Source organism: Carcharhinus amblyrhynchos, chromosome 16, assembly GCF_965287045.1.
Source record: "Carcharhinus amblyrhynchos chromosome 16, sCarAmb.v2.hapA, whole genome shotgun sequence".
Classification (NCBI taxonomy): domain Eukaryota; kingdom Metazoa; phylum Chordata; class Chondrichthyes; order Carcharhiniformes; family Carcharhinidae; genus Carcharhinus; species Carcharhinus amblyrhynchos.
In genome coordinates this window covers 3,173,310-3,186,080 of record NC_137339.1, presented here as the reverse complement: position 1 = coordinate 3,186,080, position 12,771 = coordinate 3,173,310, and the positions used below count along the sequence as shown (strand labels likewise).

The 12,771-nt window shown below is 48.6% G+C and overlaps 1 protein-coding gene across 2 annotated transcripts in view; it reads right to left on the bottom strand.

Moving 5' to 3' along the window:
* LOC145353783 (hippocalcin-like protein 1) overlaps positions 1-8,688 on the bottom strand; it is a 32,449-nt gene extending 23,761 nt beyond the window's left edge. The window contains exons 1-2 of one of the 2 annotated variants that reach the window (XM_080204581.1): positions 8,527-8,688; positions 830-927 (exon numbers count right to left, since the gene is read on the bottom strand). The gene's annotated coding sequence lies outside the window, so the exon portion shown is untranslated. The remainder of the gene's footprint in view (positions 1-829; positions 928-8,526) is intronic. The other variant, XM_080204583.1, reaches the window with a different exon arrangement.
* Between the last annotated feature and the right edge of the window lie 4,083 nt (positions 8,689-12,771).

Here is a 12,771-nt window from a genome sequence, read left to right as displayed (position 1 = left end):
ATGCTTTGTCTGTATAGCATGCAAGAAACAATATTTTTTACTTTATCTCAGTACATGTGACAATAATAAATCAAATCAAATCAAATTTTTCCCAGAACCAACAGTAGTGAGCCAGTTGGAATGTTTACAGGAATTTGGAGTTTTTCTCGGTTATGTCCATCCCTGATGCTTTTGAAAAATGTCATAACGTTCCATAATTGGAACTAAACATAAGAACATAAGAAATAGGAGCAGGAGTAGGCCATCTAGCCCTTCGAGCCTGCCCCGCCATTCAGTAAGATCATGGCTGATCTGTCGTGGCTCAGTTCCACTTTCCCGCCCTCTCCCCATAACCCTTAATCCCCTCTCTTATCAAAAACCCATCAACCCGCTTCTTAAAAATATTTAGCGAGGCAGCCTCCACCACTTCAACGGGCAGAGAATTCCAGAGATTCACCACCCTTTGAGTGAAGAAGTTCCTCCTCAACTCCGTTCTAAACCGCCCCCCCCTTTATCTTGAGGCTGCGCCCTCTAGTCCTACTGTCCTTTCTGAGGATTGTTGGTCCAGTCGCTAACTACCCGGCTGCCTAACATTTATCGCAAAGCTCGGTGGAGAAAGGCTCGATTGATCCCAGTGACTGATACTGTGCATCTGCTAAACACTCCATCATCCCTCATCAATTTAACAGAGGGACCGTCTCACAAAGCCATCGCTTCAGATCTGCTTCACGCTGGCTTCAGCTGCACCTTGGCACTAACTCAAATCAGGTGGCAGAGGAATGTTGACCCTTGCATGGGGAGGGAAGCGGGGAAGGCAGGGTCGGTTTAGTATGCACTGTTGTCCTCTTACTTATGCTGCCGCCTTGGTCTGCTTCACATCGATAAACACTCTGCAATGTCTTGAAGGTCTGAAGGTGTCAGTCTACCTGCTTCCTGCCTGTGGATTTACTGCAGGAGAAATATTAGACATTAGCACAACAGATTTGGTTAGATGAGCAATTTTAATAGACTGCTGATAATATAAACCAGGCAAACACAATCAATCCAGCAGCACCCTGAGAGATGGTGCTGTGGTTCAGCCCAGGCGCTTTAGTCCAGAATCTTAAGTCTCTCTTTTGATTTCCCTGCTGCGGCATAGCCCCAGTATTTTCATCTTCATTTCCTGCAATAACTCCATCCCAGGTGTGAGAGAGGTACCAAAACTGAGAGAGCCACATTAAACTGGGCAACAGGGGAAATGGGCTGCTTGAACAGAAACCTGTGGGAGGGTGAGAGATGGCCAGGCGGAGGAGACAGCAGGATTTTGTGAGTTTGCCTGTTGAGAAACTCCCACCAATATCTGGTTGGCGATGGGGGTACCGGGGAAAGGGGAGCGTGTGCTGAAGCATTCAGCCTGCTTTGCTGCAATGCAGATGTCTGGGGCTGAGACAGCTCCTGTGCGTTTTTTTTTAAAAAAAATGTTAAATCCTGTCCCTGTACAATCTGCCCTCTCAGGGATACACCCACCTTCTTAAATCTCCTGAAATCCTCTGCCTGTAAACACCGATTCTCCCAGCAACATCCACCCTCACATCTCCATTTACCAATCACACTACACAACCCCCGCGCAAAGATACTGCCTTCATGCCCCTCGTTGCCTAGGAACCTGCACTTCCTGTTTCCAATCAAAAATTTATGTAACTCCTTTTTGAAATAGCCAATTGAGCAATGTTTCTGGTTTTTGCTGGCAGCCTATCACACCTATCCTTCAATGTATAGAGAATCCATTCAGAGATTTATAGAATCCCTACAGTGCAGAAAGAGGCCATTTGGCCCATCGCGTCTGCACTGCCTCTCTCTGATCTCACCCTGTAAGCCATCTGCAGAGGCAGAAGTCCCCTTACCAAAATGCCTTTCTTTACAAACTCTAACAGCCGTACACAGAGTGCTATCAGTCAGCAGTCTGGGGGTGTCAGAGGAACTGACGCTTCCGGTTAAATACAAGACAAATCAAGACTCTGATTGGCCCATCAACTGACTCCTTAATCAGGGACATCTTTTGTTGAGTAGGCTGACATTAACACTGCAATGAAATCACTGTAAAATTCCCCTAGTCACCATACTTCAGCGCCTGTTTGGGTCAATACACCTAACAAACACGTCTTTCAGACTGTGGGAGGAAACCAGAGCACCCGGAGGAAACCCACGCAGACATAGAATCAATCATTGAATCACAGAACCTTCCAGTGCAGAAATAGGTCCTTCAGCCCATTGACTCAGCACCGACCAGGCCCTACCCCCATATCCCCACACATTTTACCCACTAATCCCTCTAACTTACGCATCTCAGGACACCAAGGGGCAATTTTTTTTTAGGATGGCCAATCAAACTAACTCGCACATCTTTGAACTGTGGGAGGAAACTGGAGGCCTGGAAATCCATGCAGACACGAGGAGAATGTGCACACTCCACACAGTCAGTGACCCGAGCCAGGAATTGAACCCGGGTCCCTGGTGCTGTGAAGTAGCAGTGCAAACCACTGTTTCCCCATTCTGACATTGCTCAAAGTTACTCAATGTCCGTGTGATAATTTTCTGTTCACCTTCCTCTCAGTGAGTATGAGTGAGTCTGAAGGTTGCAGCTTGAAGCCCCAGTACAGGGACTGGGCAGGATCCAGGCTGACAGTCCAGTCCAGTCCAGTCCAGTACAGGGGGAGGGCAGCACTCTCAGAGGCGCTGTCTTTTGAGTGAAATGTTAAACTGAAGCCCCCGCTGCCTTCTCATTGGATGATTCGAAGGAGAACAGAAGAGTTTTTCCCAGTCAACTCATCCCATCATCAGGATGTTGTTTGGGATGGAGCATTTGAGCTATATGGAGAGACTGGGTAGATTTGCATTGTTTTCTCTGGAGCAGGGAAGGCTGAGGGGGGACATGATCGAGGTGTGTAAGATTGTGAGGGATATGGACAGGGTGAATATGGAGCAGTTGATCCCCTTAGTTGAGGGGTTCAATCACGAGGGGGCTTAGTTTTAGGGTGAGGGGCAAGAGATTCAGAGGAGATTTGAGAAAAAAGCCTTTACACTCAGAGGGAGATGGGAATGGGGAATGCATGGCCTGTAAAGGCTGGAAACATTACAACCTTTCAAAAGTATTTGGATGAGCACTTGAAATATCGTAACGTCCAAGGATATGGGTCACTGCAGGAAAATGGGACTACCCTGCCTATGGTGGTAACTATTGTTGGTGCAGACTCGATGGGCTGAAGGGCCTTTTCTGCACCAAACGACTCTGCAACAAACTGGATCAGTAAATTGGGTGACTTTGTCATGAGCAGATTGCTGTTGTGGGAGATGCGGTGGGCACATTGATGGATAACTTTCCTGCACAAAGGCATTTTGGAAGCATTTGAATTGCTTTGGACATCCTGAGGATGTGGAAGGGGCTATGTAAATTTAAGTATGTTCCTCTGCAGCTTCCTCTGCTGAAGGTACTGACTCTCAGTGTCACTGCTGTCAGTGGCTGCGGTGTGTTCCTCGCTCGTACTGTCTGCCCTCAGTTTCCTGCATGGGCACAATTCAACCCGGGTTCCTGTGAGGCAGCAGTGCTAACCGCTGCGCCAACCCTGTTTGGAGAACCAGTACAAACAAGATGGACTGCACGAGGGGTGGCACAGTGGCACAGTGGGTTAGCACTGCTACCTCACAGCTCCAGGGACCTGGGTTCGATTCCCGGCTCAGGTCACTGTCTGTGTGGGGTTTGCACATTCTCCTCGTGTCTGCGTGGGTTTCCTCCCACAGTCCAAAGATGTGTGGGTTAGGTTGATTGGCCATGCTAAGAAATTGCCCCTTAGTGACCCAAGGTGTGTAGGTTAGCGGGTAAAACATGTGGGGATATGGGGGCAGGGCCTGGGTGGGATTGTGTTCGGTGCAGACTCGATGGGCCGAAGGGCCTTTTTCTGCACTGTAGGGTTTCTATGACTGAATGGTCTCTCTGGGACCCCCCAACAATTCTGTGATATTGTCAGTGATGTAGTTTAGGGTTTACGAAGATGGGGGTTGGGGGGGGTCTGAGATCAGAGTTTTACAAAGTATAAAGTATGAGGTGAGTGTTCCACCTGGGAAATTAGAACTCAGTCCAGTGCCATGAGAGTGTCGGTGAATCTCACTGGAATATGCCTGAGTATAAACTGGTATAACTCACGGTGATGTTCCAGCCCAGGTGGAACACTCACCTCATACTTTATACTTTGTAAAACTCCGATCTCGGACCCCCCCCCAACCCTCAACTTCCTAAACCCTAAACTACATCACTGACAAAATCACAGAATTGTTGGGGGGCCCCCAGAGAGACCATTCAGTCCATCTTGTTTGTACTGGCTCTCCAAACAGGGGTGGCACAGCGGTTAGCACTGCTGCCTCACAGGAACCCAGGTTCAATTCCCAGCTCCTGCGCCACTGTCTGTGCGGAGTCTGCACATTCTCCCCGTGTCTGCGTGGGTTTCTCCCTCAGTGAACCTGAACAGGTGCCTGAGTGTGGCGACTAGGGGATTTTCACAGTAACTTCATTGCAGTGTTAATATAAGTCTACTTGTGGTACTATAAGTAAACCTTAAACTTTAACTTAAACTTAAGCATCATGACTTTGTGTCATTCCCCTGCCTTTTCCCTTTATCCATGCACATTGTTTCTATTCAAATAACCATCTAACACCCTCTTGAATATCTCAGTTGAACCTGTCTCCACCACACTGGCAGACAGTGCATTCCAGACCTGTAACACTCGTAAAAACATACAAACTCAGAGCAGGGGTGGCCATTCGGCCCTTTGACTCTGCTCTGCTATTCAGTATGAAGATGGCTGATCCTCTATTTCCATGTCATATTCCTGCTTTCTCCCCATAGTCCTTGATGCTATTGAAACCTGCAAAAATCTATCTTTTTCTTGAATACATTCAGTGATTAGGCCTCCACAGACTCCTGTGGTACAGAATTCCACAGGTTCACTGCCCTTTGCGTGAATATATCTTTCCTCATCTCAGTCCTAACTGGTCTACCCCGTATCCTGAGACTGTGTTTCCTGGTTCTACATTCCCCAGCCAGGAAAAACATCCTCCCTGTGTCCAGTCTGTCCAGCCCTCTTAGAACTGTGTAGGTTTCAATCGGATCTCCTTTCATCCTGCCAAACTCTACTGAATACAGACCATCTCTCCTCATAGGACAGTCCCACCAACCCTGGTATCAACCCTGCACTCTCTCTACAGCAAATACACCCTGTGTTAAGTTGGAAAACCAAAACTGCAGGTGAGGTCTCACTAAGGGTCCCCTATAACCGCAGTAAGATATTACTACTTCTGAGCTCAAATCTTTATGCAATGAAGGCCAATATAATATTTGCCCGAGAAACACGAAATACTGTGGATGCTGGAATCCGAAACAAAATCGGAAAATCTCGGCAAGTGTGACAGTGTCTGTGGGAAGAGAATAGAGCCAATATTTTGAGTCTGGGTGACCCAGCGTCAGAGCCATTTGCCTTGCTAATTGCCTGCTGCACCTGCCTTTCCACTTTCACTGAGTGGTGTACAAGGACACTCAGCTCCCTTTGTACATCCACACTTCCCAATATAATCACCATTCAAATAATGCTCTTCCTTTTGGTTTTTCACACCGAGATGTACAACTTCTCATTTAGCCACATGGTACCGTATCTGCTGTGCGTTTGCCCACTCACTCAACTTGTCCAAATCACCACGGAACCTTTGAGCATCCTTTGCACAATTCACAGTTTTGTGTCGTCAGCAAACTTGGAAATGTTACATTTGCTTCCCTCATCCAGGACATTTACAGTTGGGCCCCTAGTGGTACCCCTCCAGTCACTGCCTGCCACTCAGAAAAGGACCCATTTATTCCCACTCTCTGTTTCCAATCTGTCAATCAATTCTCGATCCACATTAATGCCATATCCCATTCCATGTGCTTTAAATATACTTTTAAGTTTCTTTTCATATCACATTTGCTTCTTTCGCCAATCACTTTAAAACTCTCTCATTCTTGATCCTTTTATCAGGGGGAACAGTTTCTCCCTATCTACTCTGTCCACCCCCTCATGATTTTGAACATCTCTACCAAATCTCTTTCTAGCTTTCTTCTCTCCAGGGAGGACAGTCCCGACCTCTCCAATCTATCCTTAACTGAAGTTTCTCATCCCTGGAACCGTTCTTGTAAACTAAAACTCACTGACCCTAAAACCAAACCCAAACCCAAACACTGACTGTAAAACTAAACCCTAAACCCCATCACTAACCCTAAAACTAAACCCTAAACCCCATCACTGACCCTAAAACTGAACCCTATACCTCATCACTGACCCTAAAACTGAACTGAAAACTCTCCTCACATATCTCAGATATAAATTAAATCTAAACACTGAACCCTAAACACCATCACTGGTCTGACCGCTGATCCAAATCGATTCCTGGAGCATCGTTTCAACAACTCGCCTGTGGGATCTGAACCCATAACTTTTGGATTAATATTTCAGTCTGGTCACCCTGTAGTAACCTAATGCAACTTTAAATACTACACAGTCCAGGCTGGAACGGATCCCAGCCACCCTAATCAGAAGCACTGTCCTGAAACATTACTACTACAAAGCACTGCACAGATTGTAATCATTAAAAAGACATTAATTTTGCATTTCAACAATGTCAAATTGTGATCAGGACAATTCCCCAGCTGTTTCTGTGCCTACACCACCCTTCAGCCCCCCATCCCCCCAGGATTCACACACTGATCCCCCATTCCCCACCCCCAGGCACATCCCCCCCACACTGACTCCCTCTCTGACACTCTCACACCTCCTCACACACTGGAATCCTCACACTGATTCATTCTCTCTGACTCTCCTGCTGTTCCCCTCATTCTCAGTTGGGCTCTCACACTGATCCCCTCACACCAAACCCCCCCCCCTTCACACACTGATCCAACCCCCCCCCTTCACACACTGATCCAACCCCCCCCTTCACACACTGATCCAACCCCCCCCTTCACACACTGATCCAACCCCCCCCCCTTCACACACTGATCCAACCCCCCCCTTCACACACTGATCCCCTCACACCAAAACCCCCCCCTTCACACACTGATCCAACCCCCCCCCTTCACACACTGATCCAACCCCCCCCCTTCACACACTGATCCAACCCCCCCCCCTTCACACACTGATCCAACCCCCCCTTCACACACTGATCCAACCCCCCCCTTCACACACTGATCCAACCCCCCCTTCACACACTGATCCAACCCCCCCACCCCCCCCCTTCACACACTGATCCAACCCCCCCCCCCTTCACACACTGATCCAACCCCCCCCCTTCACACACTGATCCAACCCCCCCACCCCCCCCCTTCACACACTGATCCAACCCCCCCCCTTCACACACTGATCCAACCCCCCCCCTTCACACACTGATCCAACCCCCCCCCTTCACACACTGATCCAACCCCCCCACCCCCCCCTTCACACACTGATCCAACCCCCCCCCTTCACACACTGATCCAACCCCCCCCCCTTCACACACTGATCCAACCCCCCCACCCCCCCCTTCACACACTGATCCAACCCCCCCCTTCACACACTGATCCAACCCCCCCCCTTCACACACTGATCCAACCCCCCCACCCCCCCCCTTCACACACTGATCCAACCCCCCCCAACCCACCATCCCCTCCCCCGTACCCCCCCCAGCCCGTTCACACACTGGTCCACCACTCCCTCCCCCCCACCCACCCCCTCAGGACTCACACACTGACCCCCCCCCCCACCCCCCCAGGACTCACACACTGACCCCCCCCCACCTCCCCCAGGACTCACACACTGACCCCCCCCACCTCCCCCAGGACTCACACACTGACCCCCCCCCCACCCCCCCAGGACTCACACACTGACCCCCCCCCACCTCCCCCAGGACTCACACACTGACCCCCCCCCCACCTCCCCCAGGACTCACACACTAACCCCCCACCCCCCAGAACTCACACACTGATCCAACCCCCCCCACTCCCCTCAGGACTCATACACTGGTTCCCCCCCCCCCCCCCCCACAACCCCCCAGGACCCACACAGCCACAGACTGTGGACACACACCCTGCTTCACCCTCCCCCCGGATCAGCCTTGCTGCACACTTCCATTCATTCACAAACAGCCCCACCACAAACACTGCTACCTTTGTGTTACCCTCTCTGATCCCCTGTTACCCCCTCAGTCTCTCACACATTTACACACTGCTGTTCCCCACATTCATTCACATCCAGCATTGCCTCTCTCTCTCTCTCTCTCTGCACATGCTAATCCTCTCTCACACACACAGGCACGTACACACTTTTTAAACCCCTCAGTCCCCCCAGTCCTCCCTCTCTGCCTGCTGCCTCGCCATTCCTCTGCACAATGATTTTCCCTCACACTTTTTGCACACTTGTTTTCACACTCCATCACTTGTGCTTCCTTTTGTCTCTGCCTTTTGCATCTGTTTTGAGGTGTGGATTGGGAGCCGATGACAATCACGGACTCACCGAGCGCTGGGCTCCGGATCCGGGCAGCCTCCCTCCCTCAGACAGGCTCAGCTCTGCGGCAGCTCCCGGAGCCAGGCTGCTGCACTCCGCAATCCACTGCCAGCTTCACCCGGGAAGGAGCCCGGAGCCCGGCACAGACACTCAGATCGCAGCCAACACCAAACATGGACTGAGCGCAGAGGAAGAGGAAGTAAGAGAGCAATTTCAAACTGCAATACTGCCCTGGGAGTGAGGGCGCTGTCAACACCCAGAGTGACACACACTGTCACACACACAGTGACACACACTGTCACACACAGGGTGACACACATTGTCACACACACAGTGACAGACACTGTCACACATGGAGTGACACAGACTGACACACAGAGTGACACACACTGCCACACACACAGTGACACAGACTGACACACACAGGGTGACACACATTGTCACACACACAGTGACACACACTGTCACACAGACTGACACACACAGGGTGACACCCATTGTCACACACACAGTGACACACACTGTCACACACGGAGTGACACAGACTGACACACACACAGTGACACACACTGTCACACACGGAGTGACACAGACTGACACACACACAGTGACACACACTGTCACACAGACTGACACACACAGGGTGACACACATTGTCACACACACAGTGACACACACTGTCACACAGACTGACACACACAGGGTGACACCCATTGTCACACACACAGTGACACACACTGTCACACACGGAGTGACACAGACTGACACACACACAGTGACACACACTGTCACACACACAGTGACACAGACTGACACACATAGAGTGACACACATTGTCACACATACAGAGTGACACAGACTGACACACACACAGTGACACACATAGAGTGACACCCACTGTCACAGACAGAGTGACACACATTGTCACACACACAGAGTGACACAGACTGACACACACAGTGACACACACTGTCACAGACAGAGTGACACACACAGAGTGACACAGACTGACACACACAGTGACACACACTGTCTCACACACACAGTGACACAGACTGACAGACACAGAGTGACACAGACTGACACACACAGTGACACACATTGTCACATGCACAGTGACACACACAGAGTGACGCAGACTGACACACACACAGTGACACACACTGTCACACACAGTGACAGACTGACAGACACAGTGTGACACACACAGAGTGACACAGACTGACACACACAGAGTGACACACATTGTCACACATACAGAGTGACACAAACTGACACACACACAGTGACACATATAGAGTGGCACCCACTGTCACAGACAGACTGACACACATTGTCACACTCACAGAGTGACACAGACTGATACACACACAGTGACACACACTGTCACAGACAGAGTGACACAGACTGACATACACAGAGTGACACACATTGTCACACACACAGAGTGACACAGGCTGACACACACACATTGACACACACTGTCACAGACAGAGTGACACACACAGAGTGACACAGACTGACACACACAGAGTGACACACATTGTCACACACACACAGTGACACAGACTGACACACACAGTGACACACACTGTCACAGACACAGTGACACACAGAGTGACACATACTGACACACAGTGGCACACACAGAGCGACACACATTGTCACACACAGAGTGACACAGACTGATACACAGTGGCACAGATAGAGTGACACAGACTGACACACAATGACACAGGAAGTGTGACACACAGCAGCACAGAGTGACACAAACTGTAACACACACTCAGTGACACCCACAGACACACTCTGATACAGAGACACAAAGTGATAGTGTCATAGAGAGAATGACACACACAGTAACACAGAGTGACATGGAGAGAGTGACACAAAGAATGACACACAAACATACAGTGACGCACAATGTGACATGTACACAAAGTGATATAGAGACACACAGTGACACAGAAAGACACAGAGAATGACACACATACAGACAAAGACACAGTGACACACACAGAGACTGACAGAGAGAGAGTGACCACAGTGGCACACAGATCATGACACACGCACAGAGACAAACACACAGTGACACAGAGATACACAGTAACACACAGTGATACAGACATGCACACAGTCACTGGAACTGTACTGTCCCATCCAGCAGAATCGGAGCAGTGAGGGGCGGGCCATGTAAAGGTTTGTTGATGTTGGGTGGGATTTTAACGGTTTTGGGATGAGCAAGGCTGTAAAACCTCACCCAGTGACACAGAGATACAGAATGACACACAGTGATACAGGCACACAGTGTGACACGGAGACACAAAGTGACACACACAATGTAAACCATCCTGAGTGACTTCCTTCACATCCCAGGAATTTTGTAACCTTTGGAAGAACCACTTTTCCAAAAGGTGCTCCCTGTTTAATGTAACACCTGAAAAGAAAAGACAAATATATTCACCACTCACTGTCTATTAGTACGAGAATCCCAATCCAAGAAAGGAATATAGATTTTAATCCCACAAAGACCCCCCAGCTGTGAAGACCCAGGCAAGGTGCTTTGTGAAGCTAGCCTATATTCTAAGTTTTATATTTGGTTTTGGCATTAGGATGAGCAGAAGATGCTTTACTCCAGGTATGAACCAAGTGACCCACCAGGAAGCTTTTATATCAAACAAAGATTATTTAAGAACACAGTTAGAATACAACAATAAAACATAACTTTTACCAATTACAAGACTTAAACATAACACAGTATAATTTTTCACAGCTAGCTATCTCTGTTGTTCTAAGTTACATAGACACACAGTCTTCTTTAGATTAAATTAGCGCGAAAGCAAGTTTCTTACATGATGCTGGATTTGAAACTTTTAATACCTGCTGTGAATGAGTCCTTTGAATGTTGGATCAGATCCCTGAGACTTCCCAATCTTGGAACTTTCGGGAAGCTTCTGGAGAGAATGAGAGGCAGAAAGAGGCACCACTTTCTTTCATCAGCTTCTGGCAGCAACTGAAACAAAACTAAAACCAGAATGCTCTGTGAAAAAGTAGCTGTCCTCATTCACACAACACAACCTGTCATTTATCCCCAATCGAGCTCCACTCAACAATCCCAGGGGACATTAAAACCCACAGAACACTGCATTAGTTCACATTAAAATCAGCATCGCTTCAATTATCCTGCTTCATCACCAATAAAGAACACCAGTCGCAGACAACATGGTGCCGACAAAATTCCAGGGTCTGCTGGAAATATCCTGCTGAGAAACATAATCAAAATACTCCTCATAAAGGCACAGCACTGTCACAGTGACATAGAGTAACACATTGAATGACACAGAGTAACACAGGCACCAACAGAGGGACACAAAGAGAGACACACAGTGTGACACATCACAGTGACATAGAGTGATATACAGAGTGACACACAGGATAACACGCAAAGAAAGCAGAGTACTTGGAAGTGCATGATAAAGTAAGACTGAGTCAGCACGGCTTTGTCAAGAGGAGGTCGTGTCTGACATATCTGTTAGAGTTCTTAGAGGAAGTAATAAGAAAGTTAGATAAAGGAGAGCCAGTGGATGTGATTTATTTAGATTTCCAGAAAGTCTTTGACAAGGTGCTGCATAGGAGAATGTTCAATAAGTTAAGAGCCAATGGTGTTAAGGGTAAGATCCTGGCATGGAGAGAGGATTGGCTGACTGGCAGAAGGCAGAGAGTGGGGATAAAGGGGTCTTTTTCAGGATGGCCGCTGGAGACCAGTGATGTGCCTCAGGGGTCAGTGCTGGGACCACTACTTTTCACTATATACACTAATGATTTGGAAGAAGGAGCTAAAGGCACTGTTACTAAGTTTGCAGATCATACAAAGATATTTAGAGGGACAGGTAGTATTGAGGAAACGGGGTGGGGGTGGTCTTGGACAGGTTAGGAGAGTGGGCAAAGAACTGGCAGGTGGAATATAATGTGTAAAAGTGCGAGGTTATGCACTTTGGAAGAAGGAATGGAGGCAGAGACTACTTTCCAAATGGGAAAATGCTCAGGAAATCAGAAACACAAAGGGATTTGGGAATCATTGTTCCAGATTCAAGGCTAATGAGAAGGTTCAGTCGGCAGTTAGGAAGGCAAATGCAATGTTAGCATTCATGTTGAGAGGGCTAGAATACAAGAGCAGGGATGTACTTCTGAGGCTGGATAAGGCTCTGGTCAAACCCCATTTGGAGTATTATGAGCAGTTTTGGGCCCCATATC